A 21309-nucleotide genomic window follows, 5' to 3' on the forward strand; every position below is an offset into this window, starting at 1 on the left:
GAATCCTCCCCCCAAATACATGTTATTTGTTATTATAGCTGGCTCATATATCGTGAAATATCACGTGGCCTAGTGAGCATGCAGTTTCTCTGGATAATTTAAGGGAAAGACTTCTACTTTAATGGAAGGTTAAATTATATATATTTCAGGCTATGAACTAGCAAAGATTTACTCAGTATTATTGATGACTTTTGAGAGATGTTGTTAAGTGATAACTGCTCATTTTTTCCTTTAATTTGGAAGTTGCTGTGGGGATTTTAACATTCTTGAGTTACTGTGAGCTCCAGATTTTGTTTGGATCCTCTCAGCAGATGAAGTAACTTTTATCACAGTGCAGAAAAGGGCCTTCTTAACTATAGTAAGCGTAGCTATATCTTTATATGGAGCTTATCTAGAGCCCAGCCGACTTCAGGTTTTCTTAGTCATTTTAATATTACAGAATTTTTATGATATTACTGTAGCAGGAGTCGATTTCCATCCCAGACTCATTCTCCCATTCTCGCCCTTACACCTTGCCAGCCCCACTTGTAGCTCAGGAAATCGTAATAATTAAGGGGCATGAACACTGATAATTAACAAATTACCTCTTCTCCCTGCCTCATCCCCATGTAACTATATGGAACTCCTTGATTTTTCCTTCTCCCCTAAAGAGGATGTATCTCTCCCCTCATTCCTTTAGCTGGAACAGTGTATTCCTTACCCAAATTCCTATGGCTCCTTTTCTGTATTACTCTATGGCATTTACCACAGAAATTTTTCCTCTATTCATCCATTTGCTCTTTGTATTTTGCACTGGACCAAGCCCGGCGCCTTGCAGTTGGCAGAAATCTTAGGATATGAATATGCTCCCTAATAAACACAGTTTTATCCTCTGAGTGTAAAATCATCTGTGCTCTTTTCCCTTTAGAAAATTAACTCTGAAGTATGTGAATGGGAGATTTTATATTTTCTGTTATTATATGTTATTACTATATGTTATTATTATATGTTATGTATTATTTTATTCATTTATTTTTGAGTTATTACACAGTGGAGGAAAATTATATATTTTAATGTATAGGACATTTTTAAGAACACTTCATAAATTAATGTAATGCTATAGGATTCATAACATATGAATAATGCAATAATTCTCCAAAGTGTGTTCCTATACTTTTTTAGATTATTAATTTGCTCAAATTAAATAGAAAAAGGAAACGAGACGTAAGCATTTATTACGTTTTGGTTCTATGCATATAACATAAAAAATCATTCACAATTGTGCATCGATACACAAAATGCAAATAAAATTTTATAATTAAAATCGAATTGCGTTCATATTTAGATATTACCTTTGTTTATGGCACAGAGTAATTCTTATTAAATGTGCCAGCTACAGTAAAGCCACAAAGTGGTACATATTCTGGATGCTAATGGAGATTGAGATAAGATCCCTTAGTTATGACAGTATCTTTTGTTTTCTTGCTTTTGGTGTCAAGGATATGTGTAAGCAAATCTAGCTGTGAAATTACACGTCTGTCTTATGTATTTAGTATTTTTTCAGGCCATTTGCATGTGTTTAGGAAGTGAGATTGTATATTAACAAGAGAATAAAGCTACAAATATAGTAAGTTATGTATATAAGGTTTTATTTCTTAAATTTGCATTTTAGAATGCAGTGCAGAATCAAACTTATTCTTAGAGGGTTTCTAAATGACTGTGTTAATGCTTTAGTGAGTCCTTGCCTATCTCTGTTTTTACTATGATTCCTGGTTTATAAATTAAAAAGCACATGGAAATGTCAATTTCGTAATATTTTTAGAGAGAACTGTTCCTTATAGTTAACTAGTAGGTGCAGAATTTGCCTTGATACATGTGGGGGTTTTAGGCTGCAGCATTCCTTTTCAATGCAATATGTGGGATTATACAATGACAATGTAACTTTTAAATAGTCTCTTAATTCTATACTGTGACGTGGTGATTATCTAATTAGGTAATATATGAGTGGTTAATGTTTTTATTTCCCATAGACATTTGTTTTTCTAACCTGTAGAATTCTGAAAATAGTGAAGTACCAATAAGGTTTTAAGTAATTTGTATTGTTATTTATGCTTTTATTTTACATGTAAATCAAAGTGGAGCTTGGCTACTTGAGAAATTTCCAGTTGTTTTTTACCCCGAAAAGCAAAGACAAAATTTTGTTACAATATTTTGTTCTGAAATGCCACTTTTGTACATTTATATACACATTTAAATGATGGCCACTTTAGAAACATGGGGCATAGATAGAATTTATTCTTCAATCACCTGCCCATTATGATTAGACATAACATTTTATGGTTCCTTATTTTGAATTGGAGTGAAATGCAACTAGATCTTTTGAACAGATTGTTCCCTTTCTAGAATTCTTTTTTTTCTATATTTTCAAACATTTATTCTTCCTTTAAAGTGTTTTCTGTCAAGATCAGATGTTTTATTAGCAACCAGACAAATTAATTGTTTGATATGTAACTTTAAGGTGATAGGGGTTTCTTGTTTTTCAGTATTAATTTTCATAAGGATACCTTTATACACTGAACAAAAAAATTCTTCAGTACATCTCAAATTATTCTACTACTCAGCCCTCTTCAGAGTTCTTTCTGGTCCCTCTTGTGTGATTTCCCTTTCTTGGCTGCCTTTATCCACTTCCAAAATGAATGTCCTACATCTATCCACTCTTTATAACAAGGGACTAGATTGGAGCTGGGTATTACTGAATGCGTAATACTTTGCATGCGTGTACTGTGCCTATCACTATGATTGTCAACAAATAATGAAAGTAACGAATATTTGTTGGTATCTTATTTTTAGGAAGTATTCAGTGTAATTTCTGGTGTTTCAGGTTTCTTTCGGCTCCTTTCACTAATTCAGCCAGCACTCAGGTACAGTGTATAGTCACTGTGCTAAGTGTTATGGGAGATAAATATGTGTTTAATGGTATCGATTCACAAGAAGCTCAGTGCGAGATAGAATGATTAAGACATTTTTCTGTACATTGAAGGTAATGCTCTAAAAAAAGGTATGATTCCTTTTGCTGTCATACAATTATAAAGTGTAGATTTAAGGTGGGTTTTTTGTTATTGTTTTTTGTTTTCATTTTTGTTTTGTTTTGGTTTGGTTTTGGTCCCTTTATTTTAAAGCATTAGTATTTGGACATGGATGCTCTTCTCTAAGAAACCACAAATTTAGATGAATGGGCAGTTGGAGGAGCATGATTTAAACTCAGAAACATTCACTAAAGGGTATCTTTAAATGTCAGATTTCCGCTGTGTAAATGTTTGCTTCCATAAAACAGTTAATAATGAATAAGATTCTGGAAACAGAAAACTAAAGTGTTTGAAAACTATTTTTTAATGGAGATCAGGTAGAAATAAAGTAGAATTTAGTGCCACCCGTTGAAGATACCATAAAAGAATTATTTAGTTGAAAGATCAAACAGACTCAGAGGTTAGACATACTGGGTTCTATTCTCTGCTGTTCCACTTTCCAAGTGTGTGGCCATGGCTCTGCAGTTTTTAGTGCATTCATTTGTAAATGGACATAATCATACTCCTTCCACAAGGTAGTTGAGAGGGTAAAGTGAAATAATGTGGTTAATGTAAACCATTGTAGCACGTGGTAGAACCTTAGTAAATTAAAATCCAACTCCTTTGGTACATGTATTTGAAGCTTTGGGGCATATTAGAATGGACATATGTATAGTTTTGAGTACTCCAGCATTCCCCCACTTTGCCATGGAAATTGTCTTTCAGTCACATATCATTTGGATAAAATGTATGTTACCAGGTAGTCTACAAAGCACGTAATTGAATTCTTTCGGAGCTTGGTGTTCACCACCCTCCCAAAACATCACTTTTAATAAATAAATTTGTTTATATTAACAGTTTATAAATTCAGAAATGTGTTTTTGAGATATCTATAACCATTTGAGCCTATATTTATTAAAAATTAATACCTGGCTGAAAATAATACCACAGTTTTCATTTCAATTCCATAAATGAATCCAATAAACAATATAAGATTAGTGAGCTTTCTTTTGCATTTATATTTGAATTTTAGGGTTATATATGTTTGTTGTATTGTAATAATAGAATTTCTCAGTATTCCTGGTTAACAGCTCCGTCCCTCAGTGTCAGTCTCCACCAAAAATCATGTTTGACCAGGTTTTAACAGCCATTGTATGGTAGATTGTTACTTTGAAGACTTCTCAAAGGAAACCATGCCTCTCATTATTTTATGCTTTGGTCTTGTTCCTTCCCTACATTGACTTTGAGCTAAGCATAGGACTGGTTTGATGAATAAAAAAAAATAAAGCAGAAGTGGTGTTGTGCCACTTTTGGGACTAGCCCTTGAATTGGTCTGGCAGTGGCCAGCCAGTTCAGGGCTTCTGGAATGCTCTCAGCTGCCACGCCATAAGGCAGCCCATGCAGCCACGGGGACACCTCTACCCGGGGACCTGCCTGAGCTCAGCTGAGTCTCTGTGTGACTCTTTGTCCATGCATCCCAGACACTGTAGCCTCAGTCATTCCCAGGTTAGCCTCTGGGTGATATCAGCCATCCCTAGCACCCTAGCCCATACTGCGTAGAGTAGAAGAGCCAGTCAGGTAAGCCACTAGTTGGGGGTGTTTTGCTATCTAGTACAGGATCATTGAAATGCCCATACTGTAAGTGAATATGACTCAACACTTATTAGCTTTTGGGCGGGAAAGATTGCAACTTTTTTCAAGTGGATTACTGAAAAGGGCTCTTTCAGAGCTGTGAGGAAGAGTTAGTGAAGATTTAAAGATAAATCTCCAAATACATTTATTTCCTTAGATATGTTTAATTATTTTGAATTTATATCTTACATTTTCATATTATTTTCCCTCTTGGAATGCAAAAATTAATTTCATGTGCATGTGCATTTCTTGAGGGGGGGTGCTCATAGTATTATGGGGAAAAGCAGGAATTTAAAGCTAGAAGACTAAGTTTTAAATTAAAATTATTACTAGGCAAGTTTTGTCATATCTCTGGGTTGTCTTTTTTTTTTTTTTTAAAGATCCCTCCCTCCCTTCCTTCTTTCCTTCCTACTTTCCTTTCTTTCTGGGAAAGAGCATGAGCCAGGGGTAGGGCAGAAGGAGAGGGAGGGAGAGAATCTCAAGCAGACTCTGTGCTGACAGCGGATCCCAACTCAGGGCTCAATTTCATGACCCTGAGATCATGACCTGAGTTAGAATCAAGAATCGGACACTCAACCAACCTAGCCACCCAAGCGCCCCTGAATTCTCCATTTTTTAGCCTACACATTGAAGAATTTGGCCATATGACCTCTCAAATACCTTTAAGACCAATATTTTAAAATTGTAATATATTACTTATTTAAGATTGTAATGTATTACTTATTTCTCGCTAGAGTTAGTAGCAATTACCAGTCATACAGAATTAGATTATGTGAGGCTGTATGGAGTCACACCAGATAAGACACTCCTGGAATCTGGAATAACATTTACCTAGAGCCTTATTTCCCTTTAAGAAAGTGTTAGCATTACCTGAGGGCCCATGCCTGGCTCTCTGTAGCCTTTCGTGGCCTTTATCATCGTCCTCTGATCTTGGCATAACTTGGTGGATGAAAAGTCATACCATTTTTTAAATTTCCAACTTTTATGGATGTTATTTGGGATTACAGGAAGGTCAAAATGCCATAAGTTTGCATTAGGGAACTCTTCAAGTACTTTATGTTTAATTATATATCTAATCTAATCGCTTCTTTAAAATACATCTTGCTGAGCAGTGTATGCCTTACTATAATGCAGAAATCCCTTAGAGCAAGTTTTCTTGCCTACTTATGATGGAATATATTGTATAAAATCTCTATGCTTGTGTATATTCGTTTTGTAACAATAAGGGCTTGAAAATGTCTTTTTTATTTTTCATTAGGGAATCGCTTCTTCTAAAACAGTCTCTATTTTGTCAAGCATGACATTTCTACTGGTGAGGGTAATTAGTACTCATGCCAACTGTGCTCTGTTTCTCTCTTTGAGAAACGAATTTTTAGTAGAAAGGGACCTGTGTTAAAAAGCAGGTGGTAGGGGCGCCTGGGTGTCTCAGTGGGTCGGGGCCTCTGCCTTCAGCTCGGTTTGATATCCCAGGGTCCTGGGATCGAGCCCTGCATCGGGCTCTCTGCTCAGCGGGGAGCCTGCTTCCTTCTCTCACTGCTTGCTTCTCTGCCTATTTGTGATCTGTCAAAAACAAACAAACAAACAACAAAAAAAAAAACCTTTAAAAGGCAGGTGGTAAAACAGGAGTTCACTTTAGCTCTGCTTAGCCACCCTCCTCCTAACTTTGGTTTCTCCTACACCCGTATCCAAAAAACATGTTTCCTGCAGTTGTCAACATTAGACTAGTTACTAGTTGAGGGATAGAAAAGGAGTGAGTACTCAATCATTTTGCTGTGAGTATGATACATTACTAAAATTTGATTTAGAAGCCTGGTTACAAAAGTGACACTTAAATGTCTTCTTTTAAAATGGCAAGAATCTAAGTTCAAAGTGCTCTTTCTGCCTCTACAAGTGAACCAAACTTTATAGGGTACAGTAGATCTCAGCTGCAACATTCACTTGGAAACATCTATGTGGCCGAGTGGCAAGGGCGGAGGGTGTGGAAGTACACACAATAGCTCCAGTGGTTTTGATGATGTCCAAGTTCTGTGGTTGAGTGGGATGGTGGGCGGTGTTAGGAACATATTTTTATGTTATCAGTTACTACCTGAAGAAGATACTTAAAAATATCCCTATAATGATTATGATTTGATATGATATCTTTGGTTTAAACTGTTGGGTTAACGTCAGTTAACAGTAGAGTATTACCTTTAGGTAAGGGTGAACCTTAGTGGGTAAAAGGCTTGCTTAGGGACAAAGACAAGTCAGATTTTAAAAATTTCTGGCCTGATGAGAAGCAACAAAAAGGGAAGAGTTAATAAAAGACTTAAGAATTTTGAGATTGGGGCTCCTGGGTGGCTCAGTGGATTGAGCCTCTGCCTTAGGCTCGGGTCGTGATCCCAGGGTCCTGGGATTGAGCCCCATATTGGGCTCTCTGCTAGGCAGGGAGCCTGCTTCCCCACTCCCCTCCATGCTGCTCTGCCTACTTGTGATTTCTCTCTCTGTCAAATAAATAAATAAAATCTTTAAAAAAAAAAAAGAATTTTGAGATCATATGTAGCTTTGAATGAGCATTATTAGGATCTGTGGTCTGACTATAATACAAAAGCAATATAAATTGTTAATTTCTTAATTAATTTTGTACAGTTACCTGATATCCCAGCTCAGGTTGCCATACCATAGACCGGGTGGCATAAAAAACAGAAATTTATTTCTCAGTTCTGGAGGCTGGGAAGTCCAAGATCAAGGTTTCAGGATGGTCACTGTCTCATGAGGGGCTCTTCTAGCTTGTGGAGAGCCCCCTTCTTGCTGAGAGAGAAAGCAAGCTCTTGGGTATCTGTTCTTTATAAGGGCACTAACCCCATTATGAGGACTGTACTTCATGACCTTATCCAACCCTACCTACCTCCTTAAGGTCCTGTTTCCAAGTACCACCACATTAGGGTTTGGGCTTCAGTATATGAATTTGCTGGGGTGGGTGTGGGCACAAAACACTCAGTCGATAACACCGGGTTATTTTCATATCACTACCTTTTTAAAAAATATTAATTTTCTAATAATTGACCAGGAAGCGTGCTTCCCTTCCCCCCCCATACATATTCATCCATTTACTTACTTGCTCAATTAAATTAGAATTATAAAGGAAAATATCTAAAAACATCAAGAATCCCCATAATATTCCTTTTTTTAAAAGATTGCTTTCTGTGACTAGTAAGAAAATGCCTTACTCTGCTAAGAATAGTGTCAACAGTAAAACTTCAAAAACAACACTATGAATACCATGTGTAATTATTTGAAATGCATATTTGGATAGCCGAATTAGGAAATTTGAAAATAGACAAACTCTACATATAAAATGTTTCCTATATTGATTTATCTTTTGTGAAGATAGTAGCATGATAATACCCTACTCTGAGACCATAAAAATGCCCACTAAAAGTAATCTAATTTCAGAGAGGACTCAGTACCTCTTAGGATTGGGGAAGGGGCTATGGGCAGGGAACAGAACTAGAGCTCTCTGCTCTTGGCTAGTTTCAGCTGCCAGATTCACATACACACGCTCAGAAACAACAAGGACTTTATCACTGAAGGAACTTTGAGGTGACAGCCTATCTCCCAAGTCCTAGAGCTCTTAACAACATTAAAATCAGCTACAGGACTTTCTCCCAATTTGCACAGTTAAAATGACTATTTAAGGATCTAACGCAGAATGAGTCCCTTATAAATAATCTTTAGATGCCAATCAATGTACCTTGTGTCCTGTTTCAAGAATAAGTCAGCTCTCTATTGAATGTAAGTTAGAATCTTTGATGTTTAGATTTTAAAACCCGAGACTGTGAATATTAATTATAAAAAGAATTCAGGCAAGGTTTGAGTAGTGTGAAAACTTTTCTGCATAAGGGATAAAGCATCAGGTTAGTATCAGGCACGAAACCTGGTTTCCATAAAGTCTGCCAGCTGTTTCTCATTAAATAATGCAAAATTAATGTTGCACCTTCTGAGAGCGCTAAGCATTCTTTCTTTTTCCCCTCCCATGCAAACCCAATGAGAGGAAGCTAGAAACTCATTTTCATGCATACATTTCAATTCTGCTGAATCTGAGGCTGGAAAAGAGAAAAAACAAATTTCTGGCTATTGAAGAATCCCCTTGGAGTTTCCATGATGAGAACGTAAAGTTAAAATTGAATTTAGTTGGCATTCAGAACTTTATTCTCACAAAGATTCCTCTGTGGATTTCCTGTTCTTTCTTGTATGCTCCTTTCCTTTCTCTGCTCCTTCTCTTCCCAATATATGTACTTAAAATAAAGATAGTCCTTTATAGTCTCAATTTAAAAATAAATCTTTACTATATAAGGCAGCTGAAGTACAGGAACTTTATTTTATAAGCCATTTCATAAATTCTACAAGTTTTCAAGTGCTTTAGGTTCATTCTTAAAGATGACAGGTGTTTGGAAGACTATCCTTTTTGAGACTGGGAAACAGCAATCATATTTACCTCTGTTCATGCAGCCTATCTAGAATTCAGAGAATGTTCCTTGGAGGAGAACATAAAGGGTAGTTAGTCTGGCCTCCCAATGCCGTGTTGGGACCGTCACTGTGAGGATCTGATGGAATGCTATCTGGCTCTGCTTGAATACATTTTTTTTTTTAAATGAGAGCTCACTGGTCTGGATCGGACCATATCTGACTTAGTGCCGAACTTAAGATGGCACACATTAGGGAGCTGTATTGACTAGCCAGAGGGTAACCAGGAAGGTATCCAGAAAATTATTCTGGAAAAAGCCATTGAGACAACTGCAGGGGTTTAGTTCAAGAGACCAAGTGACAGTCTGTTAGAGATACGTAGAAAAACCCTGCTCTAGGAAAGACGCCGATAAATTGTCTTGTCCGATTTCAGTTTCCTGTTATTCTTTCTTGTCCTCTACTACTTACTATTCTACACAGCGCTGTTAAGAAGCCCTACATTTCAGGGGTGCTCATCCAGGGGGATGGTCACACTCTCCTCATTCATGGGGTTTCACATATAATACCTATGGATCAGTGCTGAGGTAGTTAGAGCCACCACCGGGATCCCTGCCCACCGTGAGTTACTCTTCCTGCCACTTAGCCGTGTTAATCCATCTCCGAACATGCTATCTAGAACCTGAGCGGCCGGCCGGAGGGAAAGGAGGAAGGCAGAAGGGGCGTGCTGAGGTCAGACCATCTGGATTTGATCTCTGACGGGGCTGTTGACGTCTTGTGCTAGTCTCCCTGATCCCCAGTTTCCTCCTCTCTATGCAGATTATAATAGTTTTCTAGCGCTGGTAATCGGTGTGTAAGGTAAATATAAGTAAATCCAAGTTAATGCATATAATACATTTTGAAAAGTGCTTCGTACCTAGAAAGTCCCTAATAGATTTTAGCTACTATTTTCAATAAACAACTTTGTATTTTCAAAATGTTTTCATATCTTCCATTTCATTTTAACCTGAAAATAACTTGTTGAGGAAACTGGGATGATTGTCTGCTTTTACCCTATTACAGAAAACATTAATATGTTAGACACTCAGAGGTTCTAGGAGTGGTATCATGTCTGTTATTACAAAGTAATAGTCCTGATACAGTCCGTTGTGATGAGACCATGTATGTGTTTAGCTCGAGACACCATGCTCTAGAGTAGCATTGTTCAGGAGGCCCAGGACCAGAGGAAAAGATTGGAGAAGAAAACGTTACTATAGGAGGATCGAGTAATGTGTAATCTGTAGAAGAAACAAGTTAAAGGACACCTAGTTTTTGAAAAAGGCATGAATAAAATGTCTTTTTAGAAAAGTTGTTATTTCTACTTGAGTTCATCAGTTTTCATTCCCCAGATAATTTCTTTTTAAAATTCCCTTTATAGGGGCGCCTGGGTGGCTCAGTGGGTTAAGCCTCTGTCTTCGGCTTAGGTCATGATCCCACGGTCTTGGGATCGAGCCCCACATCAGGCTCCAGGCCCTCTGCTGAGCAGAGAGCCTGCTTCTCCCTCTCCATCTGCTTGCCTTTCTGCCTACTTGTGATTTGTCTCTATGTCAAATAAATAAATGAATGAATCTTTAAAAAAATAAAATAAATAAAATTCCCTTTATAAAAGCCCAAGAATTGAGAAAACTTCAAGGAGATTATAATAATCTTCATTATGGTACTACTTTAAATCTCCCCAAGAAGACAGGCTTCGATGATATGTGTTTCCATGTACTCGTGCCCATATTGATTCTCTAGCTTGCAAGTTGTTTGATTTTGATTAAAGTATCACTGTCTCCAAGAACTTCTTAGGTGTACCTAGCAAGCAGATTAATCATGTCTCTCTGCCTGAAAGAAATCTAATAAGCTCTGATTGTGTGGTTATTATATTTTCCTGGGAATTTTATATTAATGGCTGATAATAGCATTTTATTTGTGGAAGGGAAATACTGATCTATCTTAACCAGACGAGCAGTTTGAGTGAGGTGTTTTTTGTTAAAGAGCCAGAACAGAGATGGAACAACCTGATTCTCCACTTCTAGACAATGAGTAAATAATCATGGTATAGCTAACAGTGGAAATACTATACAAGGAATGAGATAAACTTATATATACTAATATTTTAAAAGAAAAGTAGTAAATTACAGAAGAGTATAATATCCATTTGTGTGACTATAACAACAGCAAAAAGAACTCAGAAAAACGTGTCTATGTACACAATAAAAAAATTCAAGTGATACTAGTGCATCTATAAACAGTGGTTCCCTTCAGAAAAGGGGTTTGTTGAGCCAGAGGAAGAAGTAGAGAGAACATTTTACTATATATTATTTTAGAGGGAATACACTATTTTTATAATATAAAAGGGAATTCTGTTGGAGTGCATGGTGAGTAAAGATAACTGATAATTGAGAGCAGTTATAAAACTGAGAAAATACATATGTAACACCTCTTTTTTGGAACTATAACTGAAAGTATGTTTTTATAAAAATGTGGAAATAAGTTTTGGAATTTTTAAGTGTAATGATCTTCTGTTTGTTTGTATATACTTTATAAAAAGATGGAATCAAGGAGATTCAAATCAAAACCACATTGAGATAACCACCTTACACCAGTTAGAGTGGCAAAAATTAACAAGGCAGGAAGCGACAAATGTTGGAGAGGATGTGGAGAAAGGGGAACCCTCTTACACTATTGGTGGGAGCCACTTTGGAAAACAGCATGGAGATTCCTCAAAAAATTAAAAATAGAGCTACGCTATGACCTTGAAATTGCACTACTGGGTATTTACCCCAAAGATACAGATGTAGTGAAAAGAAGGGCCATATGTACCCTAATATTCATAACAGTGATGTCTGTAATAGCCAAACTGTGGAAGGAGCCGAGATGCCCTTCAACAGATGAATGGATAAAGAAGCTGTGGTCCATATATACAGTGGAATATTACGCAGCCATCAGAAAGGATGAATATCCAACTTTTGTATCAACGTGATGGAACCGGAGGAGATTATGCTGAGTGAAATAATCAAGCAGAGAAAGTCAATTATCATATGGTTTCACTTACTTGTAGAACATAAGGAATAGCATGGAGACCATTAGGAGAAGGAATGGGAAAATGAAAAGGGTGGGGAATAGAAGTGAGAGATGAACCATGAGAGATTGTGGATTTCAAGAAACAAACTGAGGGTTTCAGAGGGGAGGGGGTGGGGGATGAGTGAGCCTGGTGGTGGGTATTAAGGAGGGCATGGATTGCGTGGAGCACTGGGTGGTGTACAGAAACAACGACTCTTGGAACACTGCATCAAAAACTAATGATGTATTTTATGGTGACTAACATAACACAGTTAAAAAAAAAAGATGGCAGGAAGTTAAGAAATTTACAAGGATGATACCCGGAATTCACAGGTCACAGAGATAGTAATTGCAAAACTGATGGTACACAGAGCAATCTTACCATGAAAAGGAGGATATCCAGGCATAATATGCCCTCTGATGCAGTGCTGTATGAAGTATTATTTATGAAGTATTCTTGCTAAAGAAGTTTCACGTGAAAGAGGAAGTTCCGATTTATGTGGAACACAGAAAACAGAGATAGGCACAAGTGAAATCAGCACACAGGAAAGGGAAGAATTAACAAGGTCTCTTCAATAAGTCGGGATCGTGAACAAAGAAAAAAGGGATGAAGACCATTGTAGATGTAGGGAGACTTAATGGTACAAGAACCAAAAGAATTGGTCCTGACATCCAGCGAACCAACTTGAGAAAGTTTTTCAGGCAGTTAGGAAGGTGCTTTATATGGGTATTAAATGGATTTACCACTGTTATGTTAAATGTAATAACTTTGGGGTTTTAAATGAAAATGCCCATAATTTTTAGAGACACCTTGGGAGAGCGAGATGTTAACAGTGTCTTGAGTTTGCTTCAGAACACTTCAGTGGGAAAAATAAAAGACAAGAAAAGAGGTGGCAGATGGCAGTGTCACCAAGTCTTAATAATGAATGGTTATTGAATGTGGATGATGCTTACATGCATGTTCAAGTGCTGAAAAGATCATAAAGCTTTATCTGATGAAGCCATTTTTGTAACTGTAGCAAGAGCAAGAGGCTGGAAGAAGAGCTTGACTAGTATGTGGAGCTTGTATGGACTGAGAAAGACTACACTTGGGTCTTTTAAAGGAATTGTTTAAATGGGAAGAGAAGTATCCTTTGTTATCTCTTGAGCCAACTTTTAATAGGATTCTTTTCCTAGTTTGGCAGAGGAATAAATCTTTCTTTATTCAGAATGTCTGTGTGCCCTTGCACGTAGGCGCGCACATACAGACACACACACAATTTTCTGACTTGGGACAGTTCCAGGAACCAGGAAATTCATTCAGCATGAAACTGAGTAGAGTGATCAAGCATCTCCATTTGCCAGGGATGAATGGGTTTCCTGGGACCAGGAAAATCTTGGGCAAACCGGGATGAGTTAGTCACCATAGTCCGGAAAATTCCAGATTTGATCGAGGTCAAACTGGGCCTTTATCTTAATGAAAACCAAAATATCATGAGGTTAGATAGCTTTCTGATGACTTACATCATGGCTTCACAGTTGTGGTTTTGTTCTTTCCTAGGGAAGGCATCAAACATCACTCAGGCCTCTGTTGAAATGTAGGTGTAACTCACACAGATTTAAAGTCAAATTCACCAAACCAGGTTTTTCATCTCTTCTGTTCCCTCTTAGTAATGTAAATGAAAAGCTAACAAAAACTTTCTTTTTTTAATACCCTACTAAATATAAGGTACTGTGTTAAGCCTTCAAATGTAAAATTAAGATATAGTCTCTGTTCTCATGAATTCAGGGTAGATTCGAGGAGACAGATAAATAATCACTGTATGTTATTTTGTGACAGGTGTTAGAGTAAAAGATTGTGACAAATAATTTTAGGACCAGTCTTTGGCAATCTTTTTTGTATTTTATTTGCAAAATAGTGTCCAGAGACAGAACAAAGGGGGAAGAGATAATTATTTGGAGTTTGCTATTTTTTTTTTAAAGATTTTGTTTATTTATTTGCCAGAGAGAGAGAGAGAGCAAGAGAGCACAAGCAGGGGGAGCAGCAGGCAAGAGGTAGAGGGAGAAGCAGACTCCCTGCTGAGCAGGGGATCGAGTCCCTGCATCAATACGGGATACGGGACTCCATCCCAGAATCCTGGGGTCATGACCTGAGCTGAAGGCAGATGCTTAACTGACTGAGCCACCCAGATGTCCAGGGAGTATTGGTATTTTGGAATCTCATTTTAAAATCTTATCTAAGGAATGTCCTAAAGTGTGTGCTTTATAAAAGTGGAATAAAAACAGTCTTAAGAAATTAAGAGTTAATTTTTATATTTTATGCTTTTTAGATGAACAGTGTTCCAAAGATGGGATATATACTGTATGGTAATGGTTAAACTTCCAGAGCTTTCTCAACACTATCAGATCAAGGAATGCTTTCCCTGTACCCAGCAGTCATTTGCAAGAGAGCAATGTGTGTTTTGTGTTAAAATGTAAATGCTAAAATTCCTCTGGGATTGATTATGTGTAATAATGCATTTAAATCTTAAGACATAGTTATCATGATTTCTTTGCTCAGTGGGAAAAAAAAAGATTTAGAATTTAAATTTTTATATTCTGGGCACATAATAATAATATAGGTCTTTGAAAGCTGATAGCTGCCTTATGAATCCATAAGATTCTTTTATTTTGATATTTAACCCCCAGGAGTATCTTGTCTTTCATTGTTGTTTGGATTTGTTAAGTCACATGTGAGATTAAATTTAAGTGGGAAAATATTTTGTTACTGGTAGGCCTATAATTTTTTCTGATGGTATTTCACTTATTAGTACAATCTAATTCCCAGTTATTTCAGCTAATTAATAATTAGGGCATTTGAGCCATGTGGAGTGAACCAGGGGGAGTGGAGTAAAAGATGAGGTTGGAAAATTGGAGAGCAGTATTAGGAAAGATTTTTTTATGACCTTCTAGGTATTATACAAACTTAGTTTTTACTTAGAGTGGGATAAAGAAGGTTTATTGGGAGGTTCTGAGCAGAGGACTGGTGTATCTAACTGGTCTGTTTTAGCAGGACCACTCTGTGGCTATGTTGCCTGGACTCTGAGGGGATTATGCTGGAAGCAAGAATGCCAAATAGATGACTGTCACAACTTGGCCAGCTGAGAGAAGATGGGGACTTAGACCAGGCCAGTGGTATTGGAGTCGGAGAATCCAATACAGAGAAGTGATTGGATTCTGGAGATATTTTGGAGATAGTGCCAACAGAAGTACTCTCACTGCAATGAGCGTAGTGTGTGAGGGAAGGATGGTACTCAGGAAAATCTCAAAAGTTTTTGACCTCAGGAACAAAAAGGATAGAGTTGCTATTAACAGCAATAGGAAATTATTCATTGTAGGTTTTGTTGGGAATACTAGCAACTCACTTGTGTACATGATGATCATGAGATGTCTCCTGTATATCCTTGTGGCGATGTCAATTAGGAAGTTAGATGACAAGAGTCAGGCGTTCAGCTAAGGGGACTGAGCTCGAGACAGGATTGAGGAGTCATCAGTGTATGAAAGTTAAATAAATGCACAAGAACGCATAAGATCACCAAAGGAATGAGTATAGATAATGAAGAAAAGAGATTTAAGGACACAGTCATGGAGTACTCCAATGTCAAGAAAATGAGAAGCAACCAGACAAAAAGACTAAGGAGTAACCAGTGAGGTAGGTCTTGGTGTCCCAGATACCAAGGAGAGAAGTATTTCAAGAAGGAGGAAGTGGATCCACTTTGTCAGATAGTGCCAACAGCTAAAGTAAGGTGTGGACTGATAAATGACCACTTCTAAGTGTGTAAGATACTTAATAAGGTGATACTAAGTAGTAACTACTATTTGTCATGCTTTTTCTGTGTGATACTGTATTAGGTGCTTATACCAGTTTCTGTCATCCATAAGATAGCCTAAAATGGTAGAAGTGACAATTCTCATTTTACAGACATTGGAAGGCAAGACCCCAGGACACTGAGAAATTAGTCCACAGTCACATACCTTGTAAAACTGCAAAGCAGGGGTGCAAACTGCAAATATAAGAGCCTTTACTCATTTCCTTATATTATGCTGCCCAGACTTACGGTCAGGTTGCAGGCACAGCTTTTGAACAGGGCTGTCGCTTGTCAACTCTTTTCACTTTGCATGTATGTGTAGGGTAAGTTAAAGCTGTCTTACTTGCTTTATTCTGTGCTGCAAATCTATATCATAAAAGACAAGGGTAGATGTGTATGTTTGTTTGTTTCTTATGGCCTGATTCCAAGAAGAAAACTTGGAATTATGAGATTTCCTTAAGGAGGAATTCCTTTTTCTATAAACATGTCACAGTATGAAATGTCAGCGATAACGTTCTCTTACAGCAGAAAAAAGTAGTTTGTATATTGGCAAGTGTTCCATACTTATCACTCCTCATGCTTGGCTTTTTGAATATTCCGATGAAAAATCTCTTAAGAATAAATCTAACGGGCACCTGGGTGGCTCAATGGGTTAAGGCCTCTGCCTTCGGCTTGGGTCATGATCCCAGGGTCCTGGGATTGAGCCCCGCATTGGGCTCTCTGCTCAGCAGGGAGCCTGGCTCCTCCCACCCCCGCCTGCCTGTCTGACTACTTTTGATCTCTGTCTGCCAAATAAATAAATAAAAATTTTAAAACAATAACAAAAAACTCAGCAGCTAATTGTAATATGTGAGGCTGCGGGAGACCCTAAGAACAGTGGGAAACGTCTGAAAAACCTGAAGCAGAAATTACTTAAGACTGCAGTTTTGGGAAGATCGCTGTAGTTGTTCTATAGAGAAGAAACTGCGGGTGGGCGGCAACTCTGGTGGCTGAAGACCTGGACTGGAGATGGCTGGACGAATGGAGGAGAGCAAGAATGACGGCGTCGGTTCGCCACATGGTAGCAGCGCCCAAGTAGCTGTAGCTGACTCTTAAGGGAATAGGTAAATTCAGAGAGAGAGAGAAAGTACAGAGTAAGTGAGATGAGCCTTTCCCAGTAGTAGTTCCAATGTGGATGCTAATTATGCAGACTTAATAGCATCACTGGAGGGCATATACAAATCTGTAAAATGTATGCAATAAATTTGAAGAAATGACAAAAGGCAAAAAGAAAAAGTAAAAATTAAGAACAAAGGATGATTTGAAAAGGCATACCCTACTAAGATCCCAGAGGTTTTTCCTCTAGAAAAAGTCCAGTAGGTATATTGTTTAGCGTTTAAACATTATATACCAAAATACTATCTTCTGATGCAAAGCAATTAAAATCATGTGGTCTAGGACTAAATTTAATGAATGGTTAACACACAGGGCCAACTTTATACCTCAATTGCCAAATGGCAAAGTAATGATAAAAGTAATTTTCTAAATACTAGGATAATTAACAGAGTGTAATATAGCCACCCAGGTGCCCCAGCTACTGAGTTTTTTTCGTGCCTCTGTGTCTGGTGAGAATGGATATGTGCTCTTCAAACTACCTGGAATAAATTTCCTCATTCTGCTGCCTCAGTGATTTCTGTTTCCTCTCAAGTCTGCCTTCGGGGAACAGTTCTTCTGAGAATCTGCCCTAATGGCAGTTCCTGCCGCTGGCCTCAGAGTGGTTTAGGTGTGCAGCCCTTAGGACATCCTGAACTTCCTTTCCTACAGTATTTGTCACATTTAATAGTAGTTGTCTGCTTTCTCTGGGTGATTCCTCAGACCCTAGACTTCTTTTTCCTCCTCTTTGGCCTTTTGAAGAGTTAGTATATATGTTACTTCATTTAGGGACTCGTGTTTTGGAGGAATAAGTAGACTCATAAAGGCAGAGTACTGCGCCTTTCTTGTGACCACGCTGGCCCTAGCACTTACCATGCTGCCGTGTATATTGCAAATGCTAAAATATTTTATTTTTTAAGATTTTATTTATTTATTTTAGAGAGAGAGCATGGGGGCAGGGAGGGGCAGAGGGAGAGGGAGAGAGATTCTTAAGCAGACTCCCAAGCTGAGTGCAGAGCCCAACACAGGGCGTGATCTTATGGCCTTGAGATCATGGTCTGAGCCAAAACCAAGAGCAGACACTTAATCAGCTGCACCCCCCAGGCACCCCAGTGCTGCATTATCTTAAATGAATGCGAGTGATAACCAAATTTGTGTTCAGCCTTCACCACTCCTTGAATTCTGGTTAGTCCTCTAATCACTGGGGTATCAGGCACTTCAAATTCGATAAGCCCAAAAGTGGAAATCATTCCCTCTGGCTTCCTCTTCTCTCCTCCCTTTCCTTTTCCAACCGATAGCAATCCTTTCTTTTCATCTGTCACTGACATTTTTTAATTGGAACTGCTGTATCCTTTACTACCTGCATCAATTACCAGATTCTATCAATTCTGCTTTCTAATAGTTTTTGATACTCACTCCTCAACTCTGTTTCTTTCACAACTGCTCTATTTCAAGCCTCTTATCACTTCCTACCTTGTCAATTACAGTCTTCTAATTTACCTAATTACAGTAATTTTGAAACTAAATATATAACCATTTTCAAAGCACTATAAATAAATTTTAGTCTCAATGCTTCTTAAAAATATGGAAACTAAATATTTTTTCTTCTGTTTTATCCTTCTAAATAAACAGTTAAAGTGTATGTATATGTATTCATCCATTTAGGGACTTTGTTCATTTTTAAGAATAAGACAAACAGTTATTAGATCAAATGTATTTGAACAAAATTTTGTAAAAGATTCTTAACATGAAAAAGGAAAATATTTTTGTGCAACAGTAATGAAGATGTCAGTTTTTTCATATAATAATAATAAATGTCAGCTAAGTCCTATAAAAGCTTACTGACTTATTGACCGGACATCCAAAGCAGTCATTGTCTCTGGAGGAAGCTTCCCTACTGTATTGTAAAATCCAATTCAGTCCTGAAGATGAGCCAAGATAGCGTAATAGAAACTAATTTTACCTTCCCTCTTGAAATTATTTTTTTAAAAAAAAAGCTAAACAAAATATATGAAACAATGGTTTTCAGAAACTGGACATCAGGCAGTACATGGAAGTGATCCCCGAGAGATAAGCATTAAATAAGCCAAGTTGTGTGATTGCTCCAGCTTACTGCCTCGAAAGCATTTCCAGTCCTTAAATCAGAGAGAGGAAGCCCAGGGGGAGCCCAGTGACCTCCCTGAGATGAGAAGGTGGAATTAGGCGCTTGGGAGACCACGTGGCAAGAGTTAGCAGGTGGAGGGCCAGTGAACGGAGCACTGCAAAGAAGAGAGCTCGAGAGATCTGCAAAGTTTCCCTGACTCGTTTCAGCTGAGTACTGATTAGAGGAGTCTGAGGAAGCCACACGGGGTGATAAAAAGAACCACTGAAAGAGAATTAGACGTAGCAACCCCGCACATCAAGTTGCACCACATCTGTGATCATTCTGTTGCTACCAGCCAGACTGGGCAAACTTCCTCATTCATCAGCTATCATAGGGTACTCAGAAGGGTCATACCTCCCTGGAAGGGGAAATTAGTCCTAGTCTAAAGGTTGCTCTGGTTCTGTTTAACAAAGCTTAAAAATAAGCTTTGAAAGCAACCTAATATGTATCTTAAAATTTATGAATATATATGACATATATATATTCATAATCGTAATTGAAGTTCCCTAAAGAGAGAATGGTGGGAGAGAGGGGACAGAAAAAAATACTTGAAAAAATAATAGAATATTTTCCAAAGCTGGTGAAAACTACAAACCACAGATCTAAGAAGCCCAGCAAGCCCCAGGCATCACAAAAGAAGTTGGAGACGGAACATCAGCAGCAGAAGAGCATACCAATGTCCTTCACAATCAGGTTGCTTGAAGCCAGTGATAAAGAGAAAGTATTAACGTATCCAAAACAGAAGCCACATGTGCAAACGAACAAACATAAGGATGTTGGCAAATTTCTAGTCCAAAACGATACAAACCAGAAGATAATGAAGCAGCATCTTTAAAATATTAAAGGAGGGGGAGAAACAGTTTTGAAAATAACTTGATACTTGCTGGCAGTCTTATTTGCATAACATTCGACATGTGTCTGGAATCAGAAATTTGGATGGGCAAATTGTTTGATGGTAAAGAAATTTTAATTATTTTTATATGGTATTTTGCATTTTATAAGTGTTTATATATGAAATAAAACTTTCTCAGCACATTTTTGAACTAGCTAGGATGAATGATTTTATCTCTTTTACACGTGAAAAGGCTGAGATGTATAGGGAATATGACTTTCACAGTTTCATAAGATCCAGGAATATAATCTGGTTTCCTGACATCCTCTCTGGGACTCTGTTCTCATCTACCTGGTCTCCTCATTATTAGCTGTGAACTGCCCAAAACTATCTCCTAAACTTAAAGACTCTCAGAATATATAAAATATACTGCCTCGAAAGCAGTAATAATACTTTTGTTATCTTGCCATTTATAGTACATGAAGAAAAGAAATTGAAAATCTTACTAAATATCAAGGCCCAAATAGAAGACAGGAAAAATGAGAGTACACTAAGGTATACTAGACCCTGTGTGAAAAACTGTTACAGTATTTAAACTTGAAGTAAGTGAGCAAAGGTGGGGAAATAGCAGTGGTTGCAGAGAACCTTTTAATTTAATGTCATTGCCTTTTTTTAAAAAAGAAGTTTGGTTCTTTTCATTACCATATAAAATATGAGCAGAGAACCTTTTAATAACTTGGTTCAAATTAATGTGGCAGAAATTAGTTGGGGAGAAACTGTGTTTTGTATTTATGCTGCATATATAGTACATAAAATAGAATTAAATGCTATCTTGTCATGTCATTGCATATGATAGAGCAAATTCATTTTGACCCATTGCTAACAGCCACATGGAAGGAATACGGTCCATTGTCCTTTTTGTTGCCACTAAAGTTTCTTCAAATTGTTCTTTAGAGAGGCTTTTCAACCTTCGTATTCAAGAGAAATTTTGAGAGCCATTTCTTAGGGGAGGCCTTATGATAGAATGGGGATTGAAACACTCAGACTTGAAAAGTGGGCAGAAAAGTAGGATAAAGAAGAAAGTTTCCAGTTGTGAAGAAAGTGAACCCTAAAAGTCTTTCCAGAGCACTGAGCATCGTTCCTGTGGGAAAGAAGTAAGAAAGTGGAGAAGCT

General features: G+C 37.6%; 1 protein-coding gene across 1 annotated transcript in view; it reads left to right on the forward strand.

Annotated features, from left to right (window-relative positions):
• The window catches only part of TNKS (tankyrase), a 205573-nt gene that overhangs the window by 111119 nt on the left and 73145 nt on the right, over positions 1 to 21309 (forward strand). The gene's annotated exons all lie outside the window — the stretch shown is intronic.

Source organism: Mustela erminea, chromosome 21 (assembly GCF_009829155.1).
Source record: "Mustela erminea isolate mMusErm1 chromosome 21, mMusErm1.Pri, whole genome shotgun sequence".
Classification (NCBI taxonomy): domain Eukaryota; kingdom Metazoa; phylum Chordata; class Mammalia; order Carnivora; family Mustelidae; genus Mustela; species Mustela erminea.